Below are 24124 nucleotides of genomic sequence, written 5' to 3' on the forward strand. Positions count from 1 at the left end.
AGGAGCAGAGAGATCAGGATAAACGGTAAACGAGCCGGGTCAATAAGAAGAGAGACAGAGCGAACATACACAAACAGGAACTAGAGACAAGCTACTAGGAACCTACCTTCAGTAAAGGAGTACTGGGAGGAGCTGCCTAATAAGCCCACTGCTGCCTAGGAATAGGCTGGGAAAGTTAAATCCTGCAGGACACAGCAGGGTTAAGTTCCTGCAGGTTCTGTCCGCACCTCTGAAAGGCGTCCTCAACTTCAGCTGTAACTGTTGGAACTTCTGGCAGATCTTCCTCCAGTTTGTGTCTTACACATAATAATATACTTCAGGTCTGTAAGGTTTCCGATCTTTAGCCAATACATCCAAGTCAGGGGGTAACTACAATGGGGGCAGAGGTTGCCGTAGCACCTGAGGGCCCAAAAATCTTCCTTTGTCTCATATGAAAAGACCAATACTGCTAAAAACCCACAATAGTTGGGGGCCTTGTTGGAAATTTTGCATCAAGACCCAGATCCCAAGACGTCTTCTTCTGTATTATTGGAACCCTGGACACGAGGTTGATGTTGAATGTCACGGCACCTTTGAGACCTGAACTGTTTTAGAAAGTTATATAACTAATTACATTATGTTTCTTTTAGCTGGAAAACCCTTTTAATCTTTATTTTTTTACACTTAGTAATTGTGTATTAGATGCAATACCACAAATAACCAGCAGACAGGAGTGGCGCTGTTATTACGAGAGAAACTTTCCGTCCCTGTAATATATACATATCTCGCTCTGCGTAACATTTAATTGAAACAATACCGTTGCTTATATTTGCCATTTGGGTGCACTCCGGCGGTTTATAGCGAGTCACTAACATGTCACCTTGTAACCATGTCTTCTCGTTACATGAAAGTTTCAGGAATGGAGGGGAACTTCTAAATTTGTTCTCCTTCAAGAAGCTAATCGCGTTCCTAATGGATTTAATATTTACACCAGACTTGGCTCTTTCTATAAAGGATAAGATCTTAAAGAAATAAACTTTGTAAAATAAACGGTGACGATCTGAGCAGGTCGGTGGGTCGTAAAAGCCCCCCCCGTGCCTCACTCGGCACCTCGCAAACATTTTATATGGAAAAAAAGAGCCGTCTTATAAATAGACACTTTCTTCATTGCTGAGGACATTTGATCGCCCCTAATGATAGCAAAACTTTTGCGGAATCTAAACTTTTTTTTTTTTTTTTAACTTTTGTGGAAACCTTTTCTTTTCTCTTCTTTTTACACTAAGCGCAGACTTCAAATAACACGAGACTTCCTAGCAGTTTTGCATTTCAGCCTCTGTCGTAGACGGACGCGGGGGCTGTTATTTTGATGACTGGCTATAGATATTAGATAATTTCTTATCGCTTTAGTTTTGCCACTGATTAAGCGTGACTGTCAGAACTATTCACTTTAATTTGGTTTTGTCTTCATTTGTGCTGACAGTGCAGGACAGTGGAGCGTCTATTATCTATTGTGTCTTTTTTTTTTTTTTTAATCATCTGAATTGTATTTTAGCAACTTAACTTAAAGGGTTTTTTTTCACTACATACAAGATGGATTATAAACCGGATGATTGATGGAGAGGGTCAACTGGTGCAACTTTCACCGAGCCCTTGTGAATGGAGTTGTAGGTGAAATGCATGACCACTGCTCCTTTTACTTGTATCCATCTATGGTAGTGGTTGTGTCCATGCATGACCACCGTTCCCGCAGAGAGAGTGTATAGAGCAATGATCACATAGGTGCACTATTGTTACTATTATTATTACTTAACGACCTTCAGCTCCATCTCGAACCATGGCAGCTTGTTGGATGAACGATCTTGTGTAAGCCTAGAATGGTCCACCATGGTCTTCTCCGCCGTTGTCTTGATTGTATCGAGCCATCGGGTTGCTGGTCTTCCTCTTCGTCTTATTCCTTCTATTCTTCCGACCATGATGTCCTTCTCCAGTGATTGCTCTCTTCGTATGATGTGTCCAAAGTAGACAAGTTGTAGCTTGGTGATCCTTGCTTCCAGTGGCATGTTTGGCTTGATTTGTTCCAAAGTTGATTTGTTTGCTCTTCTTGCCATCCATGGTATTGATAACATCCTTCTCCAGTACCACATTTCAAAGGCATCAGTTCTTCTTCTGTCTTGTTTCTTTATCATCCAGGTTTCGCATCCGTATGTTACTACTGAAAAGACCAGACTATGTACGAGTTGTGTCTTCGTCACCAGTCAAAGGTTCCTCGATTTGAAGCTTGTCCTCGATTTGAAGCCTTGTCTGGTGACTTCACCCTATTCTCAGGATTACCTGGAGGCTGATTATACATTGAGTTTGTCAGTAAAATAACCCCTTTAAATGTACAACGGAGATGAACCCTCATTATGGTGCCAGGTTTTGCCAGATTTTTCCCCCCTCTGTTCTATTGCCTTGACCACTGGGCGAATTTCCTGTCACCGTATTTGCTATCCATTCAGTCCCTCTCGAGAAAGAGTGCTGCAGAGGTCCTCGCCTCCCAGTAGAAAAGGGTGTGGGTCCAACCACTCACCGGTCCCATGGTCTGCTCCTATGGCATCTATGCAATTCTAAAATCAGCAGCTAATAAATGTGCATCTTTACAAGACAAATTTACTATCAAACACAGAGTACTGTGCAAAAGTTATAGGCATGTGTGAACAAAATGCTGCAAAGTAAGAAGCTTTAACAAATAGAAGTGTTAATAATTTATTTTTATCAATTAACAAAATGCAAAGTGAACGAACAAAAATCCAAATCCCATCAATAATTAGTGACTGTCCTTCACCTTGACCACTTCTTCTTGTCATGTCCCACAACTTGGGAATCACACAGTGTTGTTTTGTATTGTTACTGTTACACTGCTATTGAATCAGTTTGCCTTTTAGAAGTTTGTCTCGTCTCTCTCCTTGTAGTCCAGCTCTGATGTAAGTAACCCCTCCCTTCTTCCCCAGTTATTGTTTGTCAGCCATTTTTCATGGTTCATCTCTGTACATTCCTGGTTCAGATTTGTCTTTTTAGGCTTCTTTCACACTAGCGTCGGAATCTCCCCGTCGCAATGCGTCGGGAGAGATTCCGATGCTAGCGTTTGCTGCATTGCACAATGGAGGCAGCGGATGCATTTTTCCGGCGCATCCGCTGCCTCATTGTAAGGTGCGGGGAGGTGGGGGCGGAGTTCTGGCCGCGCATGCGCGGTCGGAAAAAGCGGTCCGTCGGGAGAAAAAAACGTTACATGTAGGGTTTTTTTCTCCCGACGGTCCGCCAAAGCACGACGCATCCGTCGCAAGACGGATGCGAAATGTGCCAATCCGTCGCAAATGCGTCGTCAATAGAAGTCTATGGGGAAAAAACGCATCCTGCAAGCACTTTTGCAGGATGCGTTTTTTCTGCAAAACGACGCATTGTGACGGATTTAAACAAACGCTAGTGTGAAAGTACCCTTACCTGCTGCAGTTGTTGCAGCTGCTGCTATTACTATTGTGCATATTTATGAGAATTCAGCCTGAGAATAATCTCCTGGAATCTTCATCAGTGACTCTGAAGTCCAGTCTAGCTACCTGATGAAGTTTCTTGGTGTGAGTTCTGGTTCAATACAGACATCCATAGAAATGCTGTCTGAAGAGCCCCACACGTGCAGCCTAGTTGTGGATCCAGAATACTTCTAGTCACATTTGTGCACAGTTTTTGAAGGAGCTCGGCAAGGAGGGTGTTCCAAACATCTTGGAGAACTAACCACAGATCTTCTGCAAATTTTTTATGTCTCTTCATGTAATTCCACAGACTGGATGATAATGATATCAATACTTCCAGGGCTTCTTATTCTTCTTTACGCTGAGGATCATTCTTAATGAAATTGACTGGATGTTAGGGCAAGTTAGGTTAGGATATGGGTTGAATTAGATGGAGTTAGTCTTCCTTCAACCTTAAAAACTATGTTACTATAGATGTTGGGGTTCACAGAATCCTAGAATGTTAGAGTTGCAAGGGACCTCCAGGGTCATTGTGTCCAATACCCTGCTCAATGCAGGACTCACTAAACCATCACAGACAGATGTCTGTCCGGCCTCTGTTTGAAGACTTCCATTGAAGGAGAACTCACCACCTCTCATGACAGCATGTTCCACTCATTGATCGCCCTCACTGTCTAAATTTTTTTTGTAATATTTACTCTGTATCTTCTCTCCCTTTCAGTTTCATTCCATTACTTCTCGTGTTTCCATGTGCAAATGAGAATAATGATGATCCCTCTACACTGTGACAGCCCTTCAGATATTTGTAGTCGGCTATTAAATCTCTTCTTATCCTTCTTTTTTGGAAGCTAAACATTCCCCGATAATTTAACCGTTCCGTGTAGGACATACTTTGCAGTCCGCTCACTATTCTGGTTGCTGTTCTCTGAACTTGCTTCAGTTTTTCAATGTCTTTATTAAAATGTGGTGCCCAGAACTGGACACAGTATTCCAGATGTGTCCTGACCAAGGAGGAGTAGAGGGGGGATAATTGCTTCACGTGATCTAGACTCTAGGCTTCTACCCTAAGTTGTATTCTTGCTGCAGAATAAATTTGGAGCCAATCAGACGCCTCCCTGATGGCATGTTGACAGTAGTGTGACGGCTTTTCCTATTTTTGGTGCCAATTTTTGTATAGTGCCCTTACTTTCCCTAACCCACCAGTGACTCCACAGCGTTGTCACCTTATGGCCGATCCGGAGGATATATTACTTTGGACATCTGCAAATGATTTTAGGCTTTAACAGTTGCTGCTTTTGAAGGAATTCCTTAATTAAAATTATTAACGAAATGATCTGTCCGGGTTCCCAGTTCCTATTTGTTATCATTACCTGTCGCAGTGATTTAATGTCTCCTCGGCTCCACTTTCCCTTTAATACGCCCTCAATCGGCTCGATCATGCAGGCGCCACACCTAACACCCATCTTTGCTTATTTCTTTTATCCTGTTTGCAGATGTCAGAAAGACTTACATTTTATGTCCAAATATCCCGTGCTGATGGATAAACGATTGCATGTGTAGAAAGCAAAACACATACAAATGAACATATTTATACAAATTCCGAAATTTGGCTGGAGAGTCCCACTTGGCTGGTTTCAAGACAGCTGAACAGATTTACAAGGAAAATATATGTTGGCATTGGAAACAGCGTTCTTTGTCAGAAGGGGATCTGCAAGTACTCCTATGTAGAATCCGCATAGGGCCTTATTCATAAGCCCTGGAATGCTCGACGAACACTTCCCAGCCTTTTCCTGTACCACTTTTTGAATCCGTTCTCTCACAAACCTAAGAAGACCGGGGCATGAGCCTCACCACATCACAAGTACTGACATTTACGATTTAACATGTTTTACACTGACTGGACTATTTCTTGAAAAAAAAACCTTACGGTAATTTTTTTAATTTTTTATATATATAAATAATAATAATAATAATCATAAATACAATAAAATAAATATAAAATAATAAAACAATATAAATAATTATAATAAAATAAATGTAACAACTATAATAAAATAATAAATGTAAGTACAAAATATAAAAATGTACATAATAAAAAGTATAAATAAATGAGAAATATAATAAAATATAAATAGGGGAGCCCGGTGGCTCTGTGGTTAGCACTGTTTACAGCGCTGGGGTCCTGGGTTCAAATCCCACCAAGGACAATATCTGCAAGGAGTTTGTATGTTCTCCCCGTGTTTGCGTGGGTTTCCTCTGGGTGCTCCGGTTTCCTCCCACACTCCAAAGACATACTCATAGGGAATTGAGATTATGAGCCCCAATGGGGACAGTGATGATGTCTGTAAAGTGCTGTGGAATTAGTGGCGCTATATAAATGAGTAAAAATAAATATAATATATACTAGATTGTGGCCCGATTCTAGAATATGCATGTCCCCGTAGTATATGGACAATGATGATTCCAGAATTCGCGGCAGACTGTGCCCGTCGCTGATTGGTCGAGGCAACCTTTATGACATCATCGTCGCCATGGCAACCATTATGACATCATCGTCGCTGTGCCCGTCTCTGATTGGTCGAGGCCTGGCGGCCTTCGACCAATCAGAGACGCAGGATTTCTATGTCGATACTGTGCCCGTCTCTGATTGGTCGAGGCCTGGCGGATTGTGGCCCGATTCTAACGCATCGGGTATTCTAGAATATGCATGTCCCCGTAGTATATGGACAATGATGATTCCAGAATTCGCGTCACACTGTGCCCGTCGCTGATTGGTCGAGGCAACCTTTATGACATCATCGTCGCCATGGCAACCATTATGACATCTACGTTGATACTGTGCCCGTCGCTGAATCAGAAACGTGAGATGTCTACGTCCTTTATGACATCATCGTCGCTGTGCCCGTTGCTGATTGGTCGAGGCCTGGCGGCCTCGACCAATCAGACGCGGGATTTCTACGTCCTTTATGACATCATCGTCGCTGTGCCCGTTGCTGATTGGTCGAGGCCTGGCGGCCTCGACCAATCAGAGACGCGGGATTTCTACGTCGATGCTGTGCCGGTCTCTGATTGGTCGAGGCCTGGCGGCCTCGACCAATCAGAGAGCCAGGACAGACAGACAGACGGGAAAACCCTTAGACAATTATATATATAGATATATATATACAGTAGCATATAAAAGTTTTGGCACCCCTGGTCAAAATTACTGTTATTGTGAAAAGTTAAGCAAGTTAAAATGATCTCTAAAAGGCCTAGAGTTAAAGATGACACATTTGTTTGTATTTTAGGCAAAAAAAAAATATTGCATTTTAAAAATTGCAAAAAGGAAAATGGGCCAATGCAAAAGTTTGCATGTTTACTACCTATATCACATTAGAAAAAATGGAGATAAGTCCAAAAGTAACAAAATATACAAATTTATTGGATATAAATAACAATAGACAAATACAAAGTACAAGACTAAGATCGGGAAAAATATGGGGCAGAAGTCCTGACAAATGAGATGGAGAACAGCCAACATAGGTAAAAAAACAGGCTAAAGTGCCGTAAATGGAGAAACCAAGGTCATACACCAGTATTAATTCCCAGGACAAGTATTAGTCAGATATAGTATATAGCGCGCGCTACCATCTAACTACGATCAGGTTCAATAACCACCAAGTGTGCTTACCCATGATGTGCCAGGTCAGGATAGGTGCCCCCGCCGCCACCGACGCGCGTTTCGCCTCTTTTTCAAGGTGTGGTCACCTTGAAAAAGAGGGAAAAAAAAGTGGCGAAACATGTGTCGGTGGCGGCGGGGGCACCTGTCCTGACCTGGCACATGATGGGTAAGCACACTTGGTGGTTATTGAACCTGGTCGCAGTTAGATGGTAGCGCACGCTATATACTATATCTGACTAATACTTTTCCTGGAACTTAATACTGGTGTATGACCTTGGTTTCTCTATTTACGGCACTTTAGCCTGTTTTTTTACCCATGTTGGCTGTTCTCCATCTCATTTGTCAGGACTTCTGCCCCATATTTTTCCCGATCTTAGTCTTGTACTTTGTATTTGTCTATTGTTATTTATAGCCAATAAATTTGTATCTTTTGTTACTTTTGGACTTATCTCTATTTTTTCTAATGCGATATTGATCTGATAGGGAGAGTCCTGTTGGTGCACTGATGCGAGACATGCGCACTGGTGTTGGTCTCAGCAGCACCATTACATCTATGGTACCTTATATGGGTTATGTTTATTTATGTTTACTACCTAGTAGCACCCCTTTTGCAGGTATCACAGCTTGTAAATGCTTTTTGTAGCCAGACAAGTCTTTCAATTCTCTGCTATTTTGAGGTCTAGCCACAGATTTGCAATAAAGTTCAGATCAAGTGACTGTGAGGGCCATTGTAAAACCTTCAGCTTGCGCCTTTTGATTTCATCTATTGTGGATTTTGACGTGTGTTTAGGATCATTATCCATTTGTAGAAGCCAGCCTCTTTTCAGTTTCAGCTTTTTTACAGATGGTGTTATGTTTTCATCAAGAATTTGTTGAAATTTCTTTCCTCTACCCGTGCCATTGGCTACAACACAACCCCAAAGCATGATTGATCCACCCCCATGCTTAATGATGATTATCTTTCTGTACCCTTTTTCTACACACATACCTTTGATCTTAGTGGCCAAAGAGTTCTATTTTAACCACGTCAGTCAACAGGAATTCTTTCCAAAATGCATCACACTTTCTTAGTTGTTCTTTTGCATACTTCTGACTCTGAATTTTATGGCGTAGACACAGGAGAGGTTTTCTTCCAATGACTCTTCCATGAAGGCCATATTTGTGCAGGTGTGTCTGAACAGTAGAAGAATGTACCACAGCTTTAGTCTGCTAAGTATTTTTGAAGGTGTTTTGCAGTCAAGCAGGGGTTCTGATTTGCCTCTGTAGCCATCTTACAAGCAGCTCTCACTGTAACTTTGCTTGGTCTTCCAGACCTTATCTTGACCTCCACTGTTTCTGGTAACAGCCATTTCTTAATTATATTTCAAACTGAGGAAAGGGCAACTTGAAAACGCTTTGCTATCTTCTTATTGCCTTCTCCTGCTTTGTGTGCCTCCATCATTTTCATTTTCAGCGTGCTGGACAGCTGCTTAGAAGAACCCATGGCTGCTGTTTTTTGGCACAAGGTTAGAGGAGGCTGGGATTTTATAAAGCTAGAAATTTGCTTCACTTGGCCTTTCTAAACTATGATAGTGAACAAGCCATAACCCTAACAGGATAATTAACGTCTGAAACCCTGGTCAAAGTTATCTGAGAACACAATTCTCCAAGGGTGCCAAAACGTTTGCATTGGCCCATTTTGCTTTTTGTAATTTTTAAATTGTAAAAAATGACTATATATATATATTTTTTTTATTTGCCTAAAATACAAATCTTTAACTTTTAGGCCTTTTAGAGATCTTTTAATCTTCAACTTGCATAACTGTTCACAATAACAGTAATTTTGACCAGGGGTGCCCAAACTTTTAAATTACACTGTATATGTATAGCTACAGGAGAGAGAGGACCTCGCTGATCATAAGAGCTTACGCTCTACAGGACAGAGAGTTTTACCCAGTGACTGTAGAGATAGAGAATGACTTTGCCATATAAACTCTGCTCCACTGAGAGCCGCTGATCTGTGATGTCCCACGTACTGACCACCACTGTACAAGATGTGATAATCCGTTAGATGTCATAGCTGTAGGGTATTGTGGAGAGTCCCGCACAATAACGCAAAATGAAATTAGCCACTGTCTGATACTTCATCGGTGTGGGAAATGGTGCCGGGTAAGTTTTTTTTATTAATAAATCGAATCTCAGAATGATAAAATTTGCATAAAACTGCCAATATCAGGAATTTAGTCTCGAACTTGATCCTCCAGGAACAGATGTGCCCATTCCTGTTCTAGAACATGTAGCAGTTATTCGATATTTTGATGAAGTTAAAATCGCACTGACGTGTCAAAGAAGCATTTTCTTATGAAAATGATTGAAATGTTGGTGAATCCTAACTATAAGTCAACAGATCTGTCAGGCAGCGCTGGTATCAGTTGTGCAAAATGAGTGTACGTGCTCAGATGACTTGTTATCCGAGCATGCTTGGGTGTAATCCGAGTGTCTTGGCGTGCTTGGATAATATGTTTGAGTCCACTCAGCCTCAGGTTTTGCGGCTGTTAGATTGGATTACCTAGCAAGCAGGCAATCACTGCATGTGTTGCGGCTGTCTAATAAAATGCAGCCATCGGTACTCAAACATATTATCCAAGCACGCCAAAGAAACTCTGATAACACCTAATCCAAGCACGTTGGTCATTTTGCACAACTGATACCAGCGCTGCCTGACAGATCTGTTGAATTATACTTGGGATTCACCAACATTTCAATTATTTTTAAAAGAAAAATAGCACTGTTGACGGGAGTTCCTTTTTTGTACATGTATCCTCAAACTAGAAATGAAAATAATCCATTAACATCAAGAAAAGATATTTTAGAAGACTCTTGTAAAGCTGTAGATGTTTTATCTTGAGTTTCATTCGCTTTTAAAACTATTCAGCACTGCAGCTAATATTGCTCCATCCTAGTCCTATGGATGATTGAATTAAAGAAAAATATATTTTTTTGGGCATTGATTTTCCGAAGAGCTACATAAGTCATAACGATCGCAGTGTTTTTGGTGCTTTTTTTTTTTTTATTTCTTACAATTGATGGCACAAATCATTGGCGTTCGTTTGATAAAGTAAACGCTTCAAATGAAAATGCAGAAGAAGCTTCTTCACGTTTTACTTTCCCATTTTGTTTTTTCCTAAGACAATGAAGAAGTAATAATAAAAAATGGCATAAAAAGTCATTAAAAATAGGGCTGGATTATGAGACATTCTGGTCCATCAAAAGGTCATAAAAAGTGTCGAAAACTGACTTAAAGTTTCACAATAGATGGTTTACCATTCTGATTTGTGAAGACGAATTGGTGAATTCTCGAATGTTAGATTAAAATCTCATTCTATAGTAATGTGTACACCGTGAGGATCAGTCACACTATTCTTCTCTACCAGTTGGTTGTATTTTTGCTACTTTCTTACGTTTGACCACAGTTTGACCGACCACACAGATACATGAGCATTTCCCAATGCTGTCGTCTCTCATCACAGCAGCGCTTGCTTACATACATATTCAGCACTTTATGACCTGAAGTATGAAATAGCTGTGGTTTGGTTTGTAGTTGAAGAACGGTCACTTGCCTTTGGACACTTTATAAAAGCTTTTACTGTATGATTTAGCCACTCGCAATAGAGGGTCAAAGAAGCAGAAGGTGGCTGATCGGAACGGTTCACTGGTAGCCCAACTCTTAACAAAAAGTCTCTTAAATAGGAACATGCCCAATTTGCTTCTTTTTCTTACTTTGGATGTTAAAATGTTCAGTATAGAAATATTTTCCCTTTTCCAATTTCTGCTATATTAGTATATTTTTGGTAAGGAGAGCTTCTTACCTTTGAAAAAAACGCAGCTTAGATTTTTGCATTTATCCAACACTGGTGTGAAACGTATGTGCTGATTTGGCTGGGTGAGAGGCCTTCGATGGCTTTCTAAGGGGGATTGTTTTTTACTTGCGGATAGTGCCAAGCCGTGTGAGGGGACTTGTAGGCCATATAATGCTCCTCTTGTAGGCCATGTAATGCTCCTCTGAGAAGTGTGATCGGTTGGAGTGCTGTGCTACGAGCTATGGCAGGCAGTCAAGGAAGCACAAGTGCCAGCTATGCCAAGAGTGATTGTATCTAGCCATGGTAGTGGAACGTTACTGCATTAAAACTTGCTGGAGAGAGCGTGGAAGCGCCTTGCTGCAGAGTGACTGAATGTTATGGGCTAAGTGGGGGAGGTGGGTTTTTTCAAGCCATTGGTCAAGGTTAGCAACGCAATGGAGCAGCAGGACAAGACATGCCAGACGGCAAGTGGATAAGTGAGGATTAGGACAATAGGGAATGCAGGATTGCTGGCAGATAAGCAGAGCAGGAAACATCAGACTCAGATGACGGAGTCAGGAGCATGGATTTTTATTTTATTCACTTTTACTGTTCCAATAATTCCACAGCTCTTTTCACAAATCATCATCACGGTTACAATCTAAATTTCCTATCAATATCAGAGATTCCCAAGCTAGAATACATGGAGAAAACCCACACAATTACAGGGAAAACAAACAGTGCTAACCACTGAGCCACCAACAATATAAACACTATCTATTGTTATATATTCCATCCAGAACAGGCAGGAGACAAATGGTTGACAGCAGAGTTGTATACTATCAGCAGACAGATGGTTAATGGCAGGGAGCAGTGATGAAGAGGCAAACTAGATACTTGATTTCAGAGAAGAATACTCACCATTGCAACTGCATTATAGTGTGAGCAGTACTAGTATAAGTGGAAAAGAGTCTGTTATACTTCCAGCAGACAGATGGTTAACAGAGTTCAGAACTAGGAAGTAAATGTAGATAGTTGATATGTAAGCAGGAGTTTGGGAGATGAGTCAAGTGTATGATGAGGCAAACAAAGTACAAATGGCTACTCTTGCGAAGCTTACTGAATACTCGGACAGTACTTAGCTGACTCAGTCAGCTATCAGCCTAATGGGCCTTGGGTGATGATGTCAAAGGTAGTTGTTGGGTCGCAGTAGAAACCCGACTCAGATTTGCACAAATGGAACTGACTCCAGAGGAAAGGGTCGACCAGTACAGTATCAATTTTTACATAGTTGGTGCACTAGTGAGAGGTGTTACTCCTTTTGCCTCCAGAATAGTGGTTACTGAGACTCAAACCATTGATAAACAATCTCGAATCCTAGGAAAGAACATAGGCTCTGCCCATCGTTTATGCCAGTGGAATTTGCGGAATGATCCAGTTCCCTTAGCGCATGTTCAAGTGATCACCAATGACCATCCTGATAGTGCGCCACTGAGTGACGTGATGCTCAAGAGAGAACTATTAGACATTTTGACACCATGATTAAGGGAAGTGGTTGGAAACGGCCTATTTGGGGTCAAGTGTCTGAACTTTTCAGTGGAATCATTTGGTTAAGTGTGTGCCATTTATTCTTTCTGAGATCATCGTATGACACCCTGGGCTAAGGAACAATCCACTATTTGCTAAAATCAGGATAACACCTTGCTGGCAGTCCCGCCAGTAGGACCACCACGGACCTCGAGAATGGAATGATGGCCACCGCTCCAGTCATTGTCTTCGTGAACAATCTGAGAAAGCCCTATTCTTGGGATTGATGGGGTCCCATCTTGTGGATCGGTGACAATTGCTTAAATGAGAATATACCTTTCAATTTAAGGGTGCAGCAATAAGTTAAAAAAAAACCTGTATCCTGCGATGATTCATCTTCCAGTGTGCAATATGCGGGCACGGGGAAGGGGGCTCATCTTTTTTCCAGTGTTTGTACGGACTTGCGGACTTTTTGCTTATTTACAGTTTCTTTTAAGATGTAGGAAAAATAATAATTAGGTAAATCTCTGGATCATTTCATGCTTTTATTTCTCCTGATTAATGTAGCCGGGCGGCGGCGGCCGATGATCTGCGCAGACATGTAAACTTCAGAGTTTGTGTAGTAAAAATCCGAAGTGAAAAAGTGATGAATCCCAATTACCACCTGCTCGCTACAGAAGCAGCGCGGCCCAGCCCAGATCCCTTTCTTGTCACTATTTTTATTCTTTTCAGCACTTGCCAAGTGTAATTAAGGTATTTTATACAGCGGGATATTTGTCTGCCCATTAGAAGAATAAACGCGGAGTCAAATCATGTCTGAAGCTGTCAGGTTTTAGTCATCCTTATGGGTTGATACCTGGAAGCTCTTGACCTTTTCACCTTTAAAGAGCGCCACTGTTGTACCATAGGTTGTTCCTGGTACTGCAGCTCAGCGTCAGTGCAGTAAATGAGCCTTATCTGCAATACCAGGTACTGCACATGGGCAGGAGTGGTGCTGATTTTGGGCTGCACTGATGTCCAGGGTTAGATCTTCCAAATTTTGTAAACTCTGCATTAATAATGTATCAAGACTGAGACTTGTGTATTGCACTCTGTTCTGTATCGTCAGCTCTACGTATCGCTGGTATAGGATATTTCTAATGTTCACTGTGGACTGAGCCATTTCCTTGTTTCTCTTGTTTGCAGCCTTAATCGTCGTAAATTCCTGTAGTTTATGAAATGACAATCCACCAATATTGAGGCTGCGGCAGGACGATGACATTGACAGGATTCTGAGGTGAGAACACTGTGAATATGGATTAATAAATACCGTACTTTATTCTTTGTATGTGCTGAAAATCTTAGTCATATGCAACGGATATTGTGTGTTCTGAACCCTGTACAGCTCTGTTGGGTCCAAATATTTAAAGGGTAAGTTTACTTTTATGTATAACCCCCCATTACACCATTCACTTGAAATACAGTGCATCCTATATTATACCCCACAGCTGCACTCACTATTCTGCTGGTGCAGTCACTATGTACATACATTACATTACTGATCCTGAGTTACATCCTGTATTATACCCCAGAGCTGCACTCACTATTCTGCTGGTGCAGTCACTGTGTACATACATTATCTGAGTTACATCCTTTATTATACTCCAGAGCCTCACTCACTATTCTGCTGGTGCAGTCACTGTGTACATATATTACATTACTGATCCTGAGTTACATCCTGTATTATACCCCAGAGCTGCACTCACTATTCTGCTGGTGTAGTCACTGTGTACATACATTACATTACTGATCCTGAGTTACATCCTGTATTATACCCCAGAGCTGCATTCACTATTCTGCTGGTGCAGTCACTGTGTACATATATTACATTACTGATCCTGAGTTACATCCTGTATTATACTCCAGAGCTGTACTCATTATTCTGCTGGTGTAGTCACTGTGTACATACATTACATTGCTGATCCTGAGTTACATCCTGTATTATACCCCAGAGCTGCACTCACTATTCTGCTGGTGCAGTCACTGTGTACATACATTACATTACTGATCCTGAGTTACATCCTGTATTATACCCCAGAGCTACACTCACTATTCTGCTGGTGCAGTCACTGTGTACATATATTACATTACTGATCCTGAGTTACATCCTGTATTATACCCCAGAGCTGCACTCACTATTCTGCTGGTGCAGTCACTGTGTACATATATTACACTACTGATCCTGAGTTACATCCTGTATTATACCCCAGAGCTGCACTCACTATTCTGCTGGTGCAGTCACTGTGTACATACATTATCTGAGTTACATCCTTTATTATACTCCAGAGCTGCACTCACTATTCTGCTGGTGCAGTCACTGTGTACATATATTACATTACTGATCCTGAGTTACATCCTGTATTATACCCCAGAGCTGCACTCACTATTCTGCTGGTGTAGTCACTGTGTACATACATTACATTACTGATCCTGAGTTACATCCTGTATTATACCCCAGAGCTGCATTCACTATTCTGCTGGTGCAGTCACTGTGTACATATATTACATTACTGATCCTGAGTTACATCCTGTATTATACTCCAGAGCTGTACTCACTATTCTGCTGGTGTAGTCACTGTGTACATACATTACATTGCTGATCCTGAGTTACATCCTGTATTATACCCCAGAGCTGCACTCACTATTCTGCTGGTGCAGTCACTGTGTACATACATTACATTACTGATCCTGAGTTACATCCTGTATTATACCCCAGAGCTACACTCACTATTCTGCTGGTGCAGTCACTGTGTACATATATTACATTACTGATCCTGAGTTACATCCTGTATTATACCCCAGAGCTGCACTCACTATTCTGCTGGTGCAGTCACTGTGTACATATATTACACTACTGATCCTGAGTTACATCCTGTATTATACCCCAGAGCTGCACTCACTATTCTGCTGGTGCAGTCACTGTGTACATACATTATCTGAGTTACATCCTTTATTATACTCCAGAGCTGCACTCACTATTCTGCTGGTGCAGTCACTGTGTACATATATTACATTACTGATCCTGAGTTACATCCTGTATTATACCCCAGAGCTGCATTCACTATTCTGCTGGTGTAGTCACTGTGTACATACATTACATTACTGATCCTGAGTTACATCCTTTATTATACCCCAGAGCTGCATTCACTATTCTGCTGGTGCAGTCACTGTGTACATATATTACATTACTGATCCTGAGTTACATCCTGTATTATACTCCAGAGCTGTACTCACTATTCTGCTGGTGTAGTCACTGTGTACATATACTACATTACTGATCCTGAGTTACATCCTGTATTATACTCCAGAGCTGCACTCACTATTCTGATGGTGCAGTCACTGTGTACATACATTACATTACTGATCCTGAGTTACATCCTGTATTATACCCAGAGCTGCACTCACCATTCTGCTGGTGCAGTCACTATGTACATACATTACATTACTGATCCTGAGTTACATCCTGTATTATACTCCAGAGCTGCACTCACTATTCTGCTGGTGCAGTCACTGTGTACATACATTACATTACTGATCCTGAGTTACATCCTGTATTATACTCCAGAGCTGCACTCACTATTCTGCTGGTGCAGTCACTGTGTACATACATTACATTACTGATCCTGAGTTACATCCTGTATTATACTCCAGAGCTGCACTCACTATTCTGCTGGTGCAGTCACTGTGTACATACATTACATTACTGATCCTGAGTTACATCCTGTATTATACTCCAGAGCTGCACTCACTATTCTGCTGGTGCAGTCACTGTGTACATACATTACATTACTGATCCTGAGTTACATCCTGTATTATACTCCAGAGCTGCACTCACTATTCTGATGGTGCAGTCACTGTGTACATACATTACATTACTGATCCTGAGTTACATCCTGTATTATACCCCAGAGCTGCGCTCACTATTCTGCTGGTGCAGTCACTGTGTACATTACATTACTGATCCTGAGTTACCTCCTGTATTATACCCCAGAGCTGCACTCACTATTCTGCTGGTGCAGTCACTGTGTACATACATTACTGATCCGGAGTTACCTCCTGTATTATACCCAGAGCTGCACTCACTATTCTGCTGGTGCAGTCGCTGTGTACATACATTACATTACTGATCCTGAGTTACATCCTGTATTATACCCCAGAGCTGCACTCACTATTCTACTAATTTTTCATTAGAACCAGTCAACAGTTGTCAGATACACCACTAACCTAGCTCTTATAGCGCTTGCATAATTATTAATTCAGCTATGGAGTATAATACAAGATCATTTCAAGCTAAATAATGAAAAGTTACAGCGCTTTTTTATTTAATGCAAATTAATTGATTCTGGAAATCATTTTTACATTTTTAGAAAATTTGGTTAATTGCAGACTAAACATAGTAAACACTGCAGTAAACAAAAAGCTCAAAAAGAGTTGAAAATGCAGCGAAACAAGACAGAATTAAATATTCGTCACATTGCTTTTTACCTTGTTATTTGTTTTATGAATTGTGTTGATTTCTTTTGTGTAGAAATGTTTTTTGTTCAATATATTCTAAAAAAAAATATAGAAAGAACTGACAATAAATCTGCGATGGCGGCGGTCCCGTTGGCATATCTGTGGGACGGACTGGAGATAGGAAAAACACAGGAACTTGTGTCTTCACTGGGAAACCTCTCCCTTTTCCTCTGGTTGTTTGAGTGACAGTGTTCATTTCAGACCAAACGTTAATGAGTCAGAAGTAAAAATAAAAAAGTCATTTGTAAGCATATAGCTTGTAATAGTAGTTGGTCCGATGTGTATTAAAGGGGTTGCCTAGGATTAGAAGAACTAAAGTGTCATGATCGCTGGTGGTTTGCCCACTGATCCTAAAAATGGGAGTCCCAAAGTCAATATATTAGTTGTGAGCATGTGCCGCTCCTTTCACAGTCAATAACCTAGCTTAATCTTTGGAGGACTCGGCATGACTGTGACAGCTCCTCAACATTGAAATTGCAACACCAAGAAGGAAAAGTCATGAAATTCTGGAAATTTTGTAGGTTGGATAGATGTGTTACTAATCTGCAAATTTTGAAAAAATTCCAGCAAAATTTTCAAAACATCTGGATTTAGGCAGTCTGGAGTATGAGCCAAAAGCAGAAATCACCGCACTTAACTGCCTTGGCTGCTATCAGTGAGGTTATTAGCGGTCGTTTGAGGAGGGTTCTGTCGCGCTGAATGCTCTTGAGTACCAAATCATCAAGACACGTTGGTGGCAGCGCCCTGTGTAATCACCGACCAATGACCTTCCCTGATGTGTTCGATGGGAGACAAGTGTGGAGATGCTGCAGCAATGAATGCACGTTTAGTCATGCTCACAGTAGCACAAGTGGCATGCGACCTGGAGTTGGCTCCTGGGACACTTTGAAGAAATGGCCGTATGATGGGCATGAGTTCTATGACCAAATCAATGTAACAACGCACTGTTATTGCACCTGGAATGAGGACTAAATGGGTTTTAATATATTGCTCCAATTCGATTTGACAGTGAATTATTGTTTTAATAATTGGTGACATTTTAATATTGGTAAATGGTGAAACACCAGAGGGGTCAGGCTATCATACACTATGCCACCCCACACCATAATTCTGGGAGTAGGGCCAGTGTGACGTTCCCTCGTGAAGGTTTCTTCGTGGCATTGCCCACGTGGTCTCACCAGATTAGAAGAATGGTGTCTAGTGATCAATTCTATGTTGCAAGTGCATTTAGATGTCACGTACCAAGCCTAAGGTGTCATACCATGTCTACACAAGGCATCAGAAGAGAAGTCCATGAAATGGGCGAAGAACCAGACGACCAATTACAAGTGTCCACTGACCTCACGCCATCCATCTCAAAGGTTATCATGTGAAGGACAAGATGGCAATGGAGGCTGGAACAGTCTGTCCTCTTCAGCGATGACTTCTACTTTTGTCTTGGATGCAATGATAGCTGGAGATTGGTTTGGAGACCACGAAGGCAATGCTATGAAATGGCCTTCACTATAGTGCGTAAAATTATCCCAGGAGCCTTTCTTCAACACGACAACGCCAGGCCACATGAGGCTCATTCTATTGGAAGACCTCTTCATGACATTGCCTACTTGGCCTCCAGACTACACTAGTATTGCATCCAAGGCAAAAGTTAGAGCTCCATTCCAGCCTACATTACTTCAATTTTCATCTGGAGACCATATGGGCAACGCCATGATGCGGCCTTCCCTAGGGTATGTAAAAATATCTCAGGAGCCTTTCTACAACACGTTAATACCAGGCCACGTGTGGTTCGTTCTTTTGGAAGACTTCTTCATGCCATTACCTACTTGATCTCCAGACTTCACTAATATTGCATCCAAGACAAAAGCTAGATCTCCATTCCAGCCGACATTACTTTGATTTCCATCTGGAAATCACATGGGCAACGCCTTGAAGAGGTCTTTATATATGGTGTGGAAGTGGAATGGCAAAATGTATGGTAGCCAGACCTCTCGAGTCTTCATTCCAGCTACATTGTCAGCTCGGTGTAACATTGATTTGGTTGTAAAACCTATGATGTGACCAATTCTCCAAAGTGTCCCAGAAGCCATTTTTCAACCCAACAGTACCAGGCTGCACGTTGTTCGGCTGCTGTGAGCCTCCTGCATGGCATAAACCTGCTCCCATGACTGCAGCGTTTTTGGACTTGTCTCCAATTGAGCACATCAGGGACGTCATTGGTCAGTGATCACACAGGAACTGCCAGCAGCGGATCTTGATTATTTGTCCAAGTGGCAGAATGTTCCTCAGATGACCACAGTAAGGGCGGGAATTCTGCTCTTGGCTCATACTCTATACTAAATTAATCGAGATGTTTTGAAAAAGTTCTTTCCATTTTTCCATTCATTGCGTATCAGTAACATGTCTATCCATCCTGTGAGATTTCCATAATTCCGCGACATTTCCTTCTTTGCTTTGCAATTTCAGTGTCAGGGACCGTATTTCTTCATCGCCCTTTTATTTGGGCAATGTAACACCACACTTCTCCTGCAGCTTCCTTCTGCCATAACAGCTAATCTTGTGTTTCCTTATTTGTCAATATTGTCACATTAGGAGATTCCTAGATATTTTGGGGGAGGCTTTGCGCTACGCAGTAGTTGACTTTTTGTCTAGCCGAGCAGTCAGTCAGGCCCAGTTGGATGACAGCAGCTCTAAATAGCAGGGATCGATGTTGCCGCTGTTTTTGTGTCGTTTCCTAATTTAATCGCTTTTCCTGCATCTTGAATTCATTTGAGTAGTGTTCTCTATTGTAACTAATTAAGTGTAATTTCACACGTAGTGTTCTGTAATTAGTGTGACTCATACTTGGTAATAACCCCTCAACAGTTTTTAAACCAAAAGCATAGAAACGCACAAACAAGCCAATCCTGCGAGCATGCTTCATTAACACCGTGGGGTCCACGCATCCACACAGCGGAGCGTACTTCTCTGTACAAACCCTTGTTCTTTCACGTCGTTTGCATCCACATTAAACTTGTTAATAAAGCTTTACGTATTTGCTTAATATCCTTTCAAAGATTTTAACATTGTTTTTGAGCTTGGCGGAAGTTTTTACACATATTGCACTCAGGAGGTCGCTAACAACAATGGTTCTGAGATTCTTACAATGTATTTATTGTGACTACTAAAACCTATTTTACACCTCAATTATTTTTTTTTATATATATATTTCAAGAAGTGGGAAGAATTAGATACATATAAACATAGGAATTCTAAATCTGTAATTTTTTACAAAAGATTCTGTGCTAATCATGTTCTCCTTGCGCCACCTCTTAGGTTAGGCAACTTTTGTTCAACACTGGCTGCATGGTGTTATTGGTCAGTTCCGTTCTCGGCAGTAAACTCCCCCCCCCCCTTCATAATTTTTGTTTCACTGTGTACACACCCTTCTTGTCCCACTTCTTAGCTATGGAGGCAACGTTTTGTTGGACTGGTCACATGCTCTTTTAGTCCTACTTTCTAATTAGGGATGCAACTTTTTTCATCTGTCCCCTTGGTCTTTTTGCTCCACTTTGAATCTAGGGAGGCAATCTTTTGTTGCCTATTTCATAATTATTAAGGTCACTTTTGGTTAACCTGGTCACATACTCTTCCTGATCCTCTTCCAAATTTGAAAGGTAACCTTTTGTTCTACAGGGCGCAAGCCCTTTTTGCTTCATTTTCTATTTTGAGAGGAAAATTTTTGTAAAACTGGGCACATCCTCTTCATGCCAGGGCTGTGAATTCGGTAAGCCAAACTACCGACTTGGACTTTCTAATTTACTCTGACTTTCAACTCCAACCTTTTAATTAGGGAAGCAATTTTTTGTTGGACTAATCACTGCTCTTCTAGTCCTACTTTTTAATTAGGGATGCAACTTTTTTTTTAGCTGTCCCCTTAGTCTTTTTGGTCCACTTTGAATCTAGAGAAGCAATATGTTGTTGCCTATATCCTAATTAAGGTCACTTTTAGTTAGCCTGGTCACATGCTCATTTACTCTCACTTCTGACTCCAACCTTTTAATTAGGGAAGCAATGTTTTGTTGGACACGTTAAGCGTTCCTCTTGCCCTGCTTCCTAATTATCTGGTTTTTTTTTTCATCTGGCCACATGGACTTCTTGCTCATTTATTAATTAGCGAGACAACTTTTTGTAAGACAGGACGTGCACTATATTTGTCCCACTTCATAATCAGGGAGGCAACTTTTTTTGTTAGACTGTTTATACGCTCTTCTTGCCCCACTTCCTTTATTAGTGAGACAACTTTTTGTTATTTCCTCACTTCTTATTTGGGGTGGCAACTTTTTGTTAGTAATGGACGCGCTCTTGTTGCCCCATTCTCTAATTAGGGTGGAATCTTTTTCTTGGACTGGTAACTTTGTGTTCGACTTTCCGCAGGCTCTTCTTCTCCCACTTCTTAATTTATTTCTCTCTTCTTGACTTTTATTTTTTTATTAACAAATACCAGACTTCCATATATGTTTTTTTCGGTAGCCTGGACATGTAGGGCAGTTGTTTCACCACCAGTCCTTCTCCTTGTTGACATCATTGATTCTTTCCAAGAGTTGTGTCCTGGTCTAAACACTGGTGGATGCCTGTTTGGTGGGGATCACTATTATTTAGTGCTTATTTTTTGTCCAAAAGCCATAATATTTGTGCCTTGTGTGGTTCTCCTAAACTGAACTGAGGACAGCACAGTTGCCTCATAGCTCTGGGATTGTGGGTTCAAATCCAGGCAAGAGCAACATCTGCATGGAGTTTGCATGTCCTCCCCATGTTTTCAAGGGTGTCCTCTGGGTACTCCGGTTTCTCCACATGCCAAATATGTATTATATTACTATACGTTAATATGGAATGTAGTTTGTGAGGCCAGGGACCAATGTGAGTGATGACAATCTTTGTACAGTACTGCAGACTGTTGTTGCACCATGTAAAAGAAATATGAAAGACCCATAACATCCTATGGTGATCGTATTTTTGTAGAATCAAAGGAGAAAGAAATTGCAACCAAAATATGGAAGAAGTGGCCTCATTGTGCCCATCTTAAACTAAATTTGTCCAATTGTACCTTGGATCTAACAAATGACAGAGAATCGCCAAGCAGGACACCTCTGTGGGCCAAGGTATTCTCAAGTTTGAAGGTTATTTCTTACCAAAAGGATAGCTGATAATATTCAGATCTCTGAGGGTCTGACTTCCATGTTCCCCCCCGGAGATTCCCGGAAGCTGCGCTCAGCTGATCTTCGGCACTTCCATTAGAATGAATGGAGCTGCAGTGCACAAGATCAACCTCTCCATTCATACTCTCTCTTTAGAGCCCTCGTTCTTGGCATTGGTGGAGGGGAACGGACGTTGGACCCCCAGGGATCAAAAAGTTGTCCCTCTCCCTTGGACAGAGGATAACTTTTAATTTAATAACGCCCCTTTAAGTGTTAAACATTTTTAGATGTTTTTGTCTTTTTTTTATCCCTTATTGTAATGACTCCATATTGTTATAAACTAGAAGCCTGCCTTTCGATAAGTCGGTCACTCGTGTTCGGTATCATTCTTCCAAATCAGCAGATGAGCGAAACAGAGACAACAGAGGTCATACCGAAAAGCATCGGGGGGATGCCCCTCTGTTCCTGGACCAAAAAGTCTTATGCAAAGTTGCTTTTTTTTTTGTATTTTGCCAAGCAGAGTTCTTATTTCTGCCACAATGATTAATAACATGTAACATATTGAAACTCCCACAAAAGCTGAAAAAACCGATGTTGCTTAATGTATAATAATAATAATAATAATAATTAGTCTTTGCATGAATCCAGAAGTTTTTTTTTTTTTTTTGCCAAGATGTTTGCCCACCCAACCTTTTTTTTTTTAATTGAATTTTTGAAGAATTCGTGGTTTTACAATTTCTCAGATTGACTGTGACTAACAATATCTTTTTCGGGGTTTATAAATTTGGTTCAAGGTGTTCCAGAGAAAATTGCAAGTGCCAGATATTCTAATGAACACGCTGGGAAGCCTTCCTTTCTTGTTCTTAAAGAGGAGCTCGATACAGAAAGGAACTTCTCAGTTTTGGGGCAGAAGATCATCTTGCAATCCTGAACTCTTAAACCTCAAATTCCTTACACCTCGGCTAATATCCATGTGCCCACTTAGAAAACTTGTGGTGTCCAAAAAGAGCACATGAATATTATCTCTGAGCCAGAACAGAGAACCATGGCAATGTAAGGCTCATTGTCTGGAGTTCTCAGTGCTACCATGTAGCACATTAATGCCTATTTATTTGAAGGGTAGACTGTAATACCACACCTTTCCTGTTGGGGTTACTGTAGGGAAAATTAGTGGCTGCCTTCAGCTCAACAGTGGATCATTGGGATTTTTTTTTACTACACTTGTGATTAGCGGATCACCAAATGTTTCTCTTTATAAAAGGGGCATTTTTCCTGCTTATCTCATAGTTTTCTTGAACATTGAAAAGTTTGGGATGGAGCTTCACCTAGTCTCCATTGTCTATAGAGCAAAGGGAGAAGGTCTCAGCTGCAGCAAGCAGTTTCTGTTGTATGTGTAGACATGGAACTGAGGAAGGAAGTCAAACTTGAACCTCAACCTAAAACTTATTTAGATACCCCTGTGACTGATCGACTGACTGATCTCATTCTCTATGTTCCATCACCTTCATCGCCTTTGTCTAGGGAGAAGACTTCATTGCAGCTGATATGCAATTTTGAGTTTTTCACCATATGAACTTTTTAGTTTCTACTTTCAGGATTTCCCCTGTCTTAATATAGCATTAAAAAATTTTGGCTTTGGCAGCAGAGGCCGACTAACATCATACAACAGACCAAACCCTTTTAAAACCCTCATATCATTGGCCAAACCCGCTGATATTGACAGGCTTAGCGGACAGTATAATGTGCATAGTGACCTCCTGACTTATCAATGACAGATGATAAGTATCCATAAACATAAGAATGAATGACCTCGGGGAGATCAAAACATCCAACACCGCGGAGACACCATCACGTGTTTCTCAACGCAGTGATCCATCCCTTATGGGAAATATGCAAATGCATGTA

At 41.2% G+C, this 24124-nt stretch overlaps 1 protein-coding gene across 13 annotated transcripts in view; it reads left to right on the forward strand.

Annotated features, from left to right (window-relative positions):
* Nucleotides 1–24124, forward strand: part of FOXP1 (forkhead box P1) — a 704299-nt gene that overhangs the window by 205361 nt on the left and 474814 nt on the right. For all 13 annotated transcript variants that reach the window (XM_069736485.1, XM_069736483.1, XM_069736488.1 and 10 more), the window contains exon 4: nt 13677–13767. The gene's annotated coding sequence lies outside the window, so the exon portion shown is untranslated. The remainder of the gene's footprint in view (nt 1–13676; nt 13768–24124) is intronic.

The sequence above is a fragment of the Ranitomeya imitator genome, chromosome 8, assembly GCF_032444005.1.
Source record: "Ranitomeya imitator isolate aRanImi1 chromosome 8, aRanImi1.pri, whole genome shotgun sequence".
In the NCBI taxonomy this organism is placed as follows: Eukaryota; Metazoa; Chordata; class Amphibia; order Anura; family Dendrobatidae; genus Ranitomeya; species Ranitomeya imitator.